Source organism: Thunnus albacares, chromosome 11 (genome assembly GCF_914725855.1).
Source record: "Thunnus albacares chromosome 11, fThuAlb1.1, whole genome shotgun sequence".
NCBI classification, from domain to species: Eukaryota; Metazoa; Chordata; class Actinopteri; order Scombriformes; family Scombridae; genus Thunnus; species Thunnus albacares.
In genome coordinates this window covers 3,689,759-3,703,568 of record NC_058116.1, presented here as the reverse complement: position 1 = coordinate 3,703,568, position 13,810 = coordinate 3,689,759, and the positions used below count along the sequence as shown (strand labels likewise).

Sequence of the window (13,810 nt, the reverse complement as noted above, 5' to 3'; positions counted from 1 at the left end):
CAGAGATGGTGGCTGTGCCCACGCGTCTTTGACTTTGCTGAAGACGTGCTCCCATTCATTAAGGCGGCACAAATGACAGAGGGCTGCTTGTGTTCTGCGGCGAGAGGGATAAACAAGACATAAAACACGGAGTTATTGGTCAGGGACAGCCAATTTGTGGCGGTTAGACTGTGTTTAACTTCAGGTGCGCTCTCTCTGTCCCTCTCTCCCGTGCAGTGATTTGTTTTTGTTTAAAAAAGCTAAGCTGCAGGTGATCTAAATGAGTGTTTTCCAGTGGCTGCATATTTTTGTGAGAGATTTATGTTAACAGGGAGCTCCTGGTGTGTCTTCAATTCTTTGTGCTTTCATGAGTTGTGTGCCTTGGATTAGTTTCATCAAACACTAAAAATCATTTTTATAATCTTCAATAGGTATTGCGTTTGGAATCCTGGTACTCTGTAAGACCTGAAGCAGACTGAAGTTCTAGATGCTTGTTTTGCCTAGTAGTTTTCATGCGCTTGCTCTGTAGGTGTTACCAACACAATATAACAGCTATCATATTTGACTATTGTGTTTACACAGCAACTTGTTTGTTCTAATGAAATCATACATCCATCTATACAAGATTCTATAAGATTTTCAATCATCCTACCATCCTAACAACCTCAGCTGTTATCAGAAAAAGTCAGACATTTTTACAATACCTCAAAGATGGGACTGCCTTCAATATTGAAACTGAAATGTGGGCTCAAAATGATTATTTATTGTGATAATGTATTAATGAATGCATCAGTCTGTGCAGAATTCATTGAAATCAAACAGCTAAAAAGATTCAATCCTATCTTGAAATGACTTTTTGTTCCTTTTTGCATTTTTTCCATTTCATCACTATTTTTAGAACATGAATATTATTGTTATCAGAGTCAAAATTGTGTAGTGGGACCATGACAATCAGTGACAGGCAGAAAGGCTTTGATGATGAGATTATGAAGCACTGACAGTGGATGTCCCCCTGGTGCTCTACTTAGTCCTTATTTCTTCAGCCATGTTTTGGTGTGTGTGTGTGTGTGTGTGTGTGTGTGTGTGTGTGTGTGTGTGTGTGTGTGTGTGTGTGTGTGTGTGTGTGAGTTAGTGTATTTCTGTATCACCTAGCTTAATGAGTCTGATATTTGACACAACTGATCTGATTAATTAGTGTTATGTTGGTGAGTACTACAGTAGGACTACCTGTTACCTCTTCATGTAGTGCTCAATTTATGCTAACAATATCACATTTTAAATTTTATGTTAGCATTTGCTCCTCAAGCTTTTTCATGTAAGCGGTAATGCACGACAAGATATCTTAATATGAGAAAAAATGGAGGAGGTCCATTACTGCAGAGCTATTTTAGAGGTTGTTTGTAGGAATCTTAACAGTATGTTTCACCAAAGAGTTAACTAGTAGTTTATGGCCATAGTATAGACTGTTGAAGTCCTGTCCCATTTTATTTTTCATATAAATGAATAGCTAATAGAATTTGAGCAATGTGTCATATTAACAAAGATAAAAGAAGAAAATAATTGATTAGCTTTCAACAGCAACATATTGCATTTAACTTATCTTCAGAGGTGTGGTTATGAGAGCATGTTGCTGAATGCTAATAGTCTTTTTTTTTTATCTTTGTTGGAATTACAGTGTTCAAATTGCCATGGTTCAGTACAGTTGTAGATCGATAGATTTATCTTATAAAACGGACAGAAAACCCCAGTATTGTGTTTTAAGCTGGTGGTACAGAAGCTAACCTGAAATTAATTAGATGTTAGGCCTAACATTTTCCTGTACTGTATGTAATAGGAACTAGTAACTCAGAGAGGAGAAATGGTTCCATACCTTCTAAGTACGGCTTTTAGATAAGTATTAAAAAACCCTTAAAACCATAATGGTGACTTGAGGCAGCTAAGCTCTCCGATGCAGCAGAATGACCTCGCTGCCGTGAAATATTCTGGAGTGAAATCACCTGGCCGGGATCCAGCATAGTGGCCTTGCTTCTGCTGACAACAGCCATTTGATACTGTGGACAGAAGACAGGACAAGTTCTCTGTGCTACTGTATACGTGCGTCTTTTGGTGTGTTTTTGACACTCCCTGTGATCTAGTGTGGTAGCTGTGGCCTCCAGGGACACCCAGACAGCTGGCTGGCACAGTAATGTGACGATGAGTACAAGTCTTAAGCCACCCCGAGCCATCCTCCTCTTCCTCCAATGCCACTTCTCTGTTTTGTCTTTTTCTCTCCCTCTGTGCCAGAGTCTGATGCACCAGATGATTTTTCAAAGCTTACTGTAAACGCCAGGCTATGAGCAAGGAATCGAAGATGTGCAAAACTGACAAGAGCAAGAAGGGAATTTTCTGGCAGACGATAAAAGCATTACTTTTCAGTCAATCAGAGGTATCGGTAAGCTCCGCTGAGTGGATTGATACAAAACATATGCTCTATTTTTTGGAATGGATGCTTCTGTGGTGAGCTTTAGTGTACCTTGATTGGGTTTTTTTTTATGTATTAACAACCACAATCTTTACAAATAGCTGCTTTATTTCGAGCTCTCTTGTGGACTGAGTCAAACCCGTTTCAGGCTTACAGTTTTTCCAATACAGTAAATGATTCATAACAGCACATTAATTTTAGTGCATCTATCAGGATGAACAGCACATCATCCTGCCTCTTCACTTAGTTACTTATTACCCTGGCACTTTATGCACTGGCTTCTATTCTAATTTCTTAATTCAAAGGCCCTGGAAAAATGTGTTTTCTGAAGCAGCTTCTTAATTAGAGCTAGTTATCAAGAGAGGTGACGTCAAGTTTATTGATATAGACAAAAATCTTAAATTGTAAAGGGCTTTACAAGGTGTACAACATACACTACCTGCTGTCTATATTCCACTTTCATGTCATAACCAGTGTCTGACTTGTAAAGAGCACACAATTCAACATCCAAGTTGTTTTCTGAAAGACTTAATAATATGCTAAATAATATGCCAGTGCCTGAAAACCAGCCGAATATGGATTCTTCATGTCATTCAAGAGATATTCCCATCTCTACTCTTCTATTTATCCTATATAACATGAACGTAGCATTAGATCCTTTCCATGGATAAGGAAAGATTACATTTTTTGTACCAACCAAGATGTGTCCATAGCATAGTTATTAAAAATGGTCAAATTCTAAAAACTTCCATTGTATATTTATTCATTTGGCAGAAACTTTTGTCCAAAGAGATGTACACATGAGATACAATCTAAGTTTATCTATTGAATGCCTCCAGTTATTTGGAATCTTGTTTACTTTTATTTTTTTTCAGATACTGTAGTTCCTGATAGTTGCCAATTTTTGACAGTTTTATTTAGGCAAAGTTCTTGCTTGTGTTTAGACAACACTTAATATTTAATATATACTTTACACCCAGCCCCATTCTTGCTAAATATAAGTCATAAGATTATCACAAACACTTCTGGCAAAGTTAGGGCCATACTTGTTTGCTTGGCTCTGTTTTAAATGGTGACGTCAAGTATTTCCATGCAGTAATTAGAACAACATGAGAATCAAAATTTAATGATAACTGTTTGGTTGTCAAATCTGATCAAACCACACTGACATAGGTCCAAGTTTTCTGCTGTTACACTATTATAAGTTAATAGCTATTGCTGTTTATTGCTGCTCTAGGTTGAAATGATTTTAATGATGATTTAAAAGTTTTCAGGTACTTCAATGTGTTTAGTTGAGTTCATGACTCAAGACTCTAGAACAGATTGGTGTGGGCCCCTGGATGCTGTGAAGTTAGAAAGTGAAGCAGAAATTGAATAAAGGTGATGTTATGGTTGGAAGCAACATTGGAGAGGTCTCATTCATGCCAGATTGAATCCCAGTAAGCTTTGATCTGCTGCTCTGAGAGGCTGACAGAAGAGGGGAGGCTGAATCGCAACTCTGATTGGGTCATAGAGTTGTGCAAGGAAACATTCTTTGTTCGCTTGGCTGATGAAACCTGAATTAATTATGTATCACTTGCAAACTGCTTTGTGTCGACTAGCGCAGGTTCTGCAGAGGACACCTTAAGTTTATTTAAGGTATTGTCAGAAGAACGGTAATTATGTTGTGTTGGCACGAACATTTCTGGGTGAGTTGGAAATCGTTGGAAGTAGACTTTCAGATTGAGAATGAACACTGATACCCATGCACACACACATTCAGACAGTGTAACACGCTTTAGTGCTTCCTTTTATTTCCCCCTTCAGGCCATGCTCTCTTTGAACCCAAATTAATAGCCTCCTTTACTGTGTCACATATAATTTGAACCTGTCTCTCGGTTCTGCAATTCAATCTTAATTGCTAAGTACTTCCATTTCAAGAGTTGTTAAGCAAACGGCGCGTATGACGGATGAGTCTGTGGCAGTAAACAGCAAATTACTTAATCAAATGCTCTATCTTCCTGCTGCCTTTCTGAAAGTCAGGAACTCTTTGCTGTCATCTCAGGAGAGGAGTTCGATAAAAAGACAGGGGCATTGGTTACCTGCCACTTTCTTTTCTTTAGTTATGTCCTCTCACCAAAATGATGAATGGGGGTTTCATCCCTGCACTTTAAAAGATGGATTGGGAGCTTGATTCCCAGCCCCCTGTAAGGTAAACGGTTTAATTCTTGCTGTCGTGTGCCCATTGTCTTGTCACCGTTTCAACTTTTATCTCAGTCTTTCATCCTCTCCTATTTACTGTGTATCATCCTCATCATCAGATGGTGCATTTGAATTCCTGACATTACTCATTCTGGCACTCTCTTGTGGCTCTCTTTTCATTCCTCGCTTGATGTCTCTCTCGTACATATTTTCTGCTTTTCACCAAGCGGCTCTCTCAATTTTTTGGCTCTTTCAGCTTCTGCTCCAAGTGGAATTTCCATTGATTAACACCAGACGTGGCTCGCACTTCTGCTTTCATCTGACCAAGCCCAGTTCAGGAAGATGAATCACCCTCAACCCTTTCTATCAGTCCACTCCCTTTCTGCATCCATCCCTCACTCTCCCAGCTGTCGACTCCAAAATGAAATAAGCCCCGGACTGATTGTGTGTGGGTTTAGGAGACAATGAGGTGGTCAGCTTTTTTTTTTTCATCAGGTTTAGTTTGTGTATGTATGCAGGGGTTTGTTGAGGTAACCATTGGTGCTTCAGGTACACAGTGTGGGTCAGTGTGTGCTTTCTGCTTGACTCCCAAAATATCAAAAGTTAAAGCAATATTGAGAATCAATTTTTTTCAGTATCACATATTCACGTCCTGTAGGCTTGAAAGATGAATCTCAAAAGTATGTGATTTAGTCCTGCAGAGGACAGCAGCAGTGGTCAGCTTGGATCCACAGCAGGTTGTGATAGCTATGTTGTGTTTCTCATAGTTTCTCCACAGCATAGCTAACGTTTTTACCTGTTTATTGAGTGATGATTGTTTGGAACACGCTGAACGTATGGATCAATGGAAGAAAAGTGGGTTACGCTGCAAGAAGAGTGGTTTAAGAACACTCTATGAACACTTCAACCTTTTTCTTTTTTTTTTTGCTGTGAAAAGGACAGCTGCTGTGAATTTAACTGACCACAGTTGCTGCCTTCCAAGAACTATAAACAGTTTAGAGCCTTTTAGGACTACAGGGGACTGGTGTTTGCTATTAAGAAGATACAAAGCATAATACAAAAATGTGCTTTTGTTCTGGGGCTGTTTTCATGATTTGTGCTCGGCCTCTTAGTTCTTATTAGGGAAATCTTAATGCTACAGCATATAGTAATACTGTATGTATGCTAATATCTTAGCCAACAGAGTGCTTCCAACTTTGAGTTTGGGACCTTTCCTCTTTCAGTGTGACCATGCCTACATGCATGAAGCCAGCTCCATAAAGAAATGTTTTTTCCAGCTGGGTGCAGAGGAACTTGACTGGCCTGCACAGTTCAGCCTTGGATGAACTGGAACACCAACTGGACAACATCCCAACATCAGTGTTGGACCTCTCTAATGCTCTTGTGGCTGAATGGGAGCAAATCCCTGCAGCCAGGTTCCAAAATCTGGTGGAAAGCCTGAAACCAGAAGAGTGGAGGCTGTTATAGCAGCAGATTAATGAACATGGTTTTGGATGAGAATCTCACATATGTTTTTGTGTCCAGCCATCAAGTGTCAGCCGCCTTCATGTCTGAAAAAGTCCCAGTATGGGTTAATTCAAATTCTCTATGCGTGTTCATATGGAGAGAGTTTCTCACTCACATTAGGAGCAGCGACTGTGTTTTTAGTGCCGCAGACTGAAGCCTGTGTTAGCTTAATGCACATAAGACATAAGGATTATGGGAACATTTCAATCAATTTTATACTCATAATTTACATAGTGGAGGGTATAAAAGCATATGAGCTGCGCAGCTTCAGCAGCTGAAAAGAAGACTACTCATTGCCATAATACAGCTGATTCCCTCTCTGTTTGCTTTGATGCAGCTGCATACAGCTGAGGAAACAGACCCATTTAGATCCTCCGACCATTCCAATGGACATAACATTTCTAGGATGTCTAGATATATGGTTATTGTCATCTGATTTTACCCAAATGCACAAACTTATTTGATGGGATACCTATAAGCCAATCACAGTGTTCCGCATCATCTAAAGTGGGCTGCAGTAGAGCCACACCCCCTTTTTCAGCGAGCATGGCCGACCGTGAGGCAAGGAGGAAGCGTATGGCACATTTTAATCTATTAATCATATTGTTAAAGTACATAATTTGTGTTTAAACTGTGTTTAAAGTAAACATGAAATGTTATATTACTTATACGTCACTCATACATATACTTAACTCAGGATTTTTTCAAAAAATCTGTCCATTGGAATGGTCGGGGGATCTGAATGATTTGAATGAAAGGTCTCTTAAGACTTTTTATTGTCATTTTTACTATAGGTGGTTTCTCCTGTTCAGATTCTCTGTCCATTGGAATGGATGTGATAAAGTATTTTAGTCCATTTTTTTGATTGCTAATGATTTATGAGTGCATTTAGAGTACAAATCACCATCACAACATTGTTTTTGTGCTTGCAACATAATTGGGTTCTGAACGGGTTAAGTTTTAGTTTTGTATAAGGCTTCTGCAGGCAAGCTCTCCCTGAAGGTGTGTTTTTCTCTGGATTTGTGTGGTGCTGCAATGCGCCCTTCCCCTCTCGTCCCTCTTGTTTCCTCCTCCTCATCGCCCACTCTCTTTCTTTCTTCCTCAGTCGGGGTGATACTTACTGCTGCTCTGCTCGACTCAGCTCACTTCTTCCCTTGATGGCGTCTGACCAGCAGGGAAAAGGCGGAGAGTTATCCTTTCTCTTCCTCCCTCTGGAAGCCGGTCTCCTTTTGCTTAATAAATAATTCCTCACCCCAGTCCTTAGCTTCCTCATGCACAGAGCCCAGTGTCTGTTGGAGTAAATATGCATGTGAACGGCAGGTACAAATGGTTTTCTTCTCGTTTCAATACCTCATACGGTTCACCCTCCTAAGAGAGAAATAACCACTTCAGAACTGCATGAAAGAATCGGTTCTGTCTTTCTGTGTTTTTGAGTGCAGCTGCTCTCCACCCACAAAGTCGGGGGATTTAGCTGAATCGTATCGCCGTGCATGTTTTAATGATGCAGCTACCGTCAAGAGTTTTTCTCTGTTGAGATGGGAGGTAGGAGAAAAGTGAGTGGGGAAACGGAGATCAAGTGTTTTGGATAATGAGGGATAGAGGGTCTGAATGCGCGCTGTTGGGGATATTCTCACAAAGCTTCGTCAGGAAGATTCAAGTTTCAGGATTAGAGATGCTATACACTGTGGAGCAGCCAACTTGGACTCTCGTTTGAATACTTTGCATCTATATTTTCTGACCTTATCATTGTTTTGACCACTTTATTCGCTAAGATTGTGATTTGACAGCATTTTACACAAATTTTTTATCAGATTTGGTTCTTGAACTTCTTTCAAATCCTGAATTGAAATCTTTTTGGATTTAGCTAGGGTTAGGGTTTCAACATTTGCAAGTTACTAAATTAAAAAGTAACTCAAAGTCAAAGATTCAATAGAGATCTGCAATCACCTTTTGTTGGCTGAGAAAACAGAAAGAGTAAAATACAGTTTTTAGTGATGACAACCTGAAATGAGACAAGCAGCAGAAGATATTAAATGTTGATCAAGTATGTAACCGACACATTGAAATAACAGGTATACCCTACTTACTTTACACACTTTATTTCTCACAAGATACTCCATCCAAATACTGGAGACGCTGATTCAGAACCACTAAGAAAGTTTCAAATATTCCCATGATATTCATGAACTAGAAGATGCCGAATCGAGAGATTGAACTGACATGATCAGCTAGACAGAAACCCCTCTGTGGGTCATGTAGTACTGCAAAAACACACCATCCGCTTGTGATTGTGTTAGAGAGTGGCGTTTACTTCTAATACAAACAGTGGCTTGCAGAGAGAACATTAACCAGACAGCCAAGCCAAGTTTCATTTTGGCCTCACTTATGGAATTAACGTTAATTAACTGATATAATCTGCCACTGGTGATATTTGTCATTTCAACTGGTGGAAGTGACAGTCAGTGCAGCTAAAAACCAGAACATCACCTGAATGTCTGCTACATTGTTCTTTGCTAATAAATAAGAACGAGAGAGATAAAAGGTTTGATAAGAGATTTGTTAGCATCAGTGACAATATGACAAATATGAGTATTTTGCCAACAGGGAACTGGATCCAAACCAAACTGGCCAGCACAACTCAAACCTTTAGCAACAAACTACAACTCTGATGTTTTGCCAATAATAAAGAGAGTGAGGACAAAAAATTAAATAAGAGATTTGTATGTTAAACACTTTTTTTTTCTTAACCAATCTTGAACAGAGTCCAAATTGGATGTGAACCCAACCCTAGTGATCCAGGGTGACTGTTGTGGTGTCTGTGTTGTTCATGTTTAAACAAGAAAAGAAATGCAAAGGATCCAGTAAGTTTCAAGATTAGACTCTCAAACATTGCGAACGCTCCTTCTTTATTGATGTTCACTTCTAGTTTGTTTTTCATTCTGCACAGTTCATGACCACGCTCAACAGTCACATCAAGTTTGCTTTTGTGGCTAATTAGGATGAAAACACACAGAGGCAGAATAGGCTGAACTAATTACTGCAACACGTTGAAAAAGAACCTGCCGATTTCAGTGTTTGAACCCAATGTGAAGAATTCATTGTGCAACACACTTCGGCAGCCAAGGATCTATCACTTAAACACAACAATGTAGCCTATCACGTTCCTCATGTTTGTGTCAAGTGCTGTGAAATGGATCCAGGTCTGGTTCTGCTGGCTTGGCAAGACTGGCACGGCCATCTGGCTGCTGCACAATTTGGACATGTGGATCAATATTCAGCTCGATAAGTATAATGTTGGTATGAAGCTGAGGTCGCTGCTGCTGGCTGCTTGCAGAGAATTCAGTCCCCCCGCTGTGCACTTCACTCTGCACCAACACAACAAACTGTAATTGGAACGACCAAATTCACCTACAGACATGCACGTGAGCAGCATCTCCCTCAAACAACTAAAGGACACGAACAGAGAGGTGAAAAGACACGGACACCTAAAGATACATAGAACCTATAGATACACACATACATAAAATGTTCTATCACACACACAAACACCCAGTAGTGTACCCACATTTACTCTAGTAGCAGACTAATCAACAGCCCCAGGACCATGTGAAGACTCTGTTGGGAAGAATGAATCCCAGTGCAAACACCTGGTCCAGGGGAGTAAATGTACTCACACAAACTGCACACACACTGCTAAAGCAAGGACAGACTGCTGTTCAACTCTCTGAAAAGAAAGTCCAACTCACTGCAGGTCTCTTTTTCATATCTCCTCTCTCTCTCAAGTCTGTCTTCATAGATATTCTTCTTTTTTTCACTTCTTTGTTGCAACTGTAACTAAATTTTAAATGACTCTCAATGGATTCAATTGTATAAAAACTGATTTTCTGATCCAGTATAACAGAATTTCATAACAGTAAGTAAATAAAGGAAATCCTGCTGCAGTAGGCGGTATGTGAAATTGCTTGTAGTGGGCAAGCTGGGCAATAGGGGGAAAAAATCTGTATCTTTATATTTTTGAACTTTTTTGGGATATATCCTGATGTTTAAGCATATTCTGTAGCTTATGGTAGATACTTCTCAATCAGAAAACATGTACAACGAGTCCGTTTTTGAAGTTTTGACATTTCAGCAAAGGTCTGGGCAAAAGTTTGGTTAAATAGAAATAAGTAAATATATACAACAAAACAAAGAAAAATCTCAAGTCGGAATAAATATTAAATCGCCATGAATGTTAATAGATCTGAAAGAAATAGCCACATTGGTAGCGATGCAATATGTAAATCTGGATGCTTCATTGTCTCAAACAAGGTAAATATTGGCACAGCACAAATAAGATTTACAGAAAATCCAGTTAATTAAGCAAATAAATATATGTATCCAGCTCAGTATCACTGTTTGAACGGTTTAAGGTCTAAATCAAACAGAGTATTCCTCTGTCCCTCCTCCAGGTATTAACTCATTCTCGTTAACTGTTATTTCATGAAGCTTTACTCCTGGATGCCAGCGATGTTAGTCCACAGACTCCTTATTGAGGTGTCAAAGCTACTGCAGCTTGAGTTGAAATAATCTAAGGATGCTGCGTAACAGACATTTTCACCGCAGAAATTTTGACTTCTTCTCATAGTTGGAAAAGTTGGGGTGGAATTAACAACAACAATGGCCCAATTCCATTTAGGCAAGTAAGCAGTGAGTCATGCACATGAACCCTGGTAAAACTGAATGGAAATCAGCCATAATTAACGTATTGATTACACCTGTGCTTTTCCTGCCATGACATGTCAGATGAACCGCAATGTGCCATTGTCAACTAGACAGCAGACAAGTGCACAGACATTAATCACTGTCTCACCACACAAGCTGTAAGTGAGGGTAAGTGAAAGTAAGGGGAAAGAGCAAAAGGAGACAGGCAGTTTAAAAAAAGCCAGAAACTGTCAGGTTTTTGAGTATGTCAGTGTGAAAGCTGTGAATTACCTTCATGTAAGTCCTGCTAGCAAAGAACTAGCAAAGGGCTAGCAGGTAGAAACCTGTATTTAGCTACGGCAAACCCTGCCAGCTTAGCAACCACAATTGTTAAGACAATTTCCTAATAACAATATTAGGAAAATATGTTATTTTTGTCAACCAGGCAACCAATTATTGTTCATTTAAAAGAGCACCAAACCATGCAACAAACTATTCACTAGCTTTTCTCATCCTTAACTTGAAGAGTCAACTTTTTACCTTAGCAAAAGCCTTAGCAACAAAGGCTATGGAAGGGACAGCTGTTTATTGGCAAACAAAGCATTCAGAGCAAGTTGAAGCCCTGGCTTTTGACTTTCAGGGAGCATTTCCACATATGTTAACCTCAAGTTTTGGAACTGTGACCATGTTTAAGATAGATACCAACATCATAACAGTATATGAACAGTATATAAAACAGTATATGATATTAACTTGAAGTCATCAGTAGTAAACTTAAAGTCTCCCTCCACTCAAAAATATGTTTTTCTTCTTGTTCCCTACAGTTGGATGTTTAAGCTTCACTGTGCAGAATGATGTATGTGCAGAGTTTGTTTTCAAATTCATCTGCTGAAAGTGGAGAGTTTTTCTGTGCTCACTGAAAATCTGATTTGAAGGGGCGGGCCTACGAGCATGATTTGTGACATCACAATTAGTTTGGAGCCAATCGTGGTCCTGTATTCAACTTGTGGATGTGGAAACTTGAAGCCTCCAGTGCACATACACTGAGAATGGGCTTTAAATTGAAGAGGGAGACATCTCGTGTCCAGCAGATAAACCTCTTATAATTAATATGTTTAAATATTTATAGATTCTGGAATTTTTAATGAGGAAGAAGGAATAGATGTCATTTTATGGATTTAACGTGGTAATTTTCTGGAAACATCATATCAGACACACATTATTGTTCCAAGTAGAGTATATTTATATGTCTTAATACATGCCTGGAAGGGATCTTTAATTATGGAAATATTTGATAGCTTCTACCCTAACTGCTGCCTGTTTGGTTATGGAAATTTTGCATTAGATAAAAAATTACCTGATTAAGTAAGTAAAAAACACATCGAGGTCATAGCAATAATAGCAGTGTTGCCTTCTTTTGTATCTCCAACATAATATTGCAAATATATCATTAATATTCAGTATTTTGTCCAGCTTTAGTAGAATACTGTATAGGGCAGTTTCACATTTGTGAGAATTGATGCATTTAAATAGCGTAGTTAACTCTCCATCATTTCTCTAAGCCAGCTGGTCAGCCGTGCAGTTTGTAGCGTTAAAGCTTATGTGGATGTATTAGCTGCCGCAGGCTTCTTTAATGGAGGTGCCATTTAATTACTACAGAGACCAACTTGAGCTTAGTGAGCAATCAGATAGAAACACATACATATGACACGAGGTCTGAAATTGGTTCTCACGAAGATGGAAGTACAGGAAGACACATATATTTATATAACACAGTATAGACATGTAGGTGTGGATGTGTGGGTGTCTACATCATCACCGTTATTCCCTCTGTGGTCTCGAAACTCTGGTCTTGTTTACATCTTAGCTGTACCCCGTTTGTCATTTGTCACCACTCCCGCAATAACGCAAGTGACAACCTCTCCACTAACTTGGAGGGGTTGTCTCTGAGAATAGGGAGTACGGGGTCAGAGGTCACACCGTATATAAACAGGCGTCAAGTGGTATGATGGAAAGCTAAGGACATATGAAGCTGGGCTGGAAACCCGGTCAGGCCGCTGTAGAGACGGGGGAGAACGGAGTGCAGAATAACAAGGGTAATGGATGACTTTGCCTGTCAACATGATGCCATGGTTTCAGGTTGTGCAAGTTAAACCGCCTCCTCTGTAAGAGTCGACCTTTTGGCAAGCAGCGTGTGTGTGTGTTCTTGTCAGCGCACCCATGTGACCAAGGCCACTTGTCTACAACAGCCTCCAGCCTCTTGGATGTGTTAGATTATTTAACCAAGGTAATTGCCACTGTCTGGCTCTTTCTCTCCCTGAAGGCAATTCAATTTGATTTATTGTGCTTTTTTAGCATGGTAAAATTTGCACATTTTTATTGCCAAAGTCTTTTTTTTTTTTTTCTTTTTGCCCTTTTTAAAAGGTGAGGGGTGGTTGTAAAGCCCTCTGAGACAAATCTGTGATTCTGGGCCATAAAAATAAAACTGATGTGACTTAACCTGACTTGACTTATTGGATTGAGATGTCAACAATGCAAAATTACAATGTAGAAACAAAACAAACTAATGTAATGAGTAGTATAGTGAAGCAGGAGGATATATGTTGGGTCACCAAGATACCAGAAGTCAAACGTCCTTTTCACTATTTGCGTAGACAATGTTAGACGACACCTTAACCCTTCAAGGCCGGGATGGACATGAGACTCTCCTGGTTTAATCATTCAGCAGTTTAAATCAGCTCATTTTTAGACTCTAAGTCATTTCGGATGTATTCAGCAACTATGACCCAGCCTTTTCTTCAACTGCAATGATCTGATACTGATTGACGTCTTCTCCATAACTATGTAAGCTGAGGCCCATGGGTATCCTAATATGTAGAAGCATTTTACCATCTGAGTGATGGGAAAAACACCATTCCTTGTTATCACAGTCAAACCATAGTTAAATGATAGAAGAGATTACTATGTTTCTGTGTTGAGGAGCACGGAGGATGTTATTAAAAG

The 13,810-nt window shown here is 39.4% G+C and overlaps 1 protein-coding gene across 6 annotated transcripts in view; it reads left to right on the top strand.

Moving 5' to 3' along the window:
• sema5ba (sema domain, seven thrombospondin repeats (type 1 and type 1-like), transmembrane domain (TM) and short cytoplasmic domain, (semaphorin) 5Ba) overlaps positions 1 to 13,810 on the top strand; it is a 171,274-nt gene that overhangs the window by 16,951 nt on the left and 140,513 nt on the right. The window contains exon 1 of one of the 6 annotated variants that reach the window (XM_044366137.1): positions 10,915 to 10,996. The exons of the other annotated variants lie outside the window; for them this stretch is intronic. The gene's annotated coding sequence lies outside the window, so the exon portion shown is untranslated. Of the gene's footprint in view, positions 1 to 10,914; positions 10,997 to 13,810 lie in introns of those variants that run through there. 6 annotated transcript variants of the gene reach the window in all.